A 736-nucleotide genomic window follows, 5' to 3' on the forward strand; every position below is an offset into this window, starting at 1 on the left:
ATAAAAAAAAATGTGATTTTCATTAGACAGTGTATCTATTTTCTCTTATATGCATAATATAAGTCTGTTTATTGCTTTTATTTTATATTTTTCTATGAATTTTATGGTCGGGATTTTTATGATGGCTAAAAATTTATATCTCTCGGAAATAAACGCAATAAATGCTAGCATTTAAGCGTCAGTTTTTATTTTTTTTGGTCCTTAGTGTATATATTCTTAGAATTGTGTTTTATAATTTGCTTTTTATTTAAGTTATAATATTATGAGTAAAAAAAGTATATTCGTATATGATTTATAGTAAATCCAAGACCAATTCACATAAAGTTTGTTCATAATATTATTATAAAGTAATAGACAGGTCTGTAAACCTCAAATCACTGTTGGTACACCTATTTTTCAATAAAATACGTTTCACATGAAGGGAATCTAGCTTGATCTAATAGTATAATTTTTGACGTTCTTGATGATCAGAGCTTGCAAATAGATAAGATGCAATAAAGCATAGTCCCAAATATAAAATAGAAAATGATTATTATGCAATTATATCTATTATAAATTATACTGATATAGATCGTAAGTATTTTTTATATATGGGCATATTAAATAGTTGTAATTTTAGTTTTTGTTCTCAGGCACAGCTTCGTTGATTCTCTGTACGCACAGCGTATTATACTTTGGCTATTATCCCACATTCAAAGTCTTTTTCAATATCCCAAATTCTTTCGAGACCTAGTAA

The sequence above is a fragment of the Rhyacophila brunnea genome, unplaced genomic scaffold (genome assembly GCF_057557595.1).
Source record: "Rhyacophila brunnea isolate RB1 unplaced genomic scaffold, BYU_Rbru_1.0 scaffold_89, whole genome shotgun sequence".
NCBI classification, from domain to species: domain Eukaryota; kingdom Metazoa; phylum Arthropoda; class Insecta; order Trichoptera; family Rhyacophilidae; genus Rhyacophila; species Rhyacophila brunnea.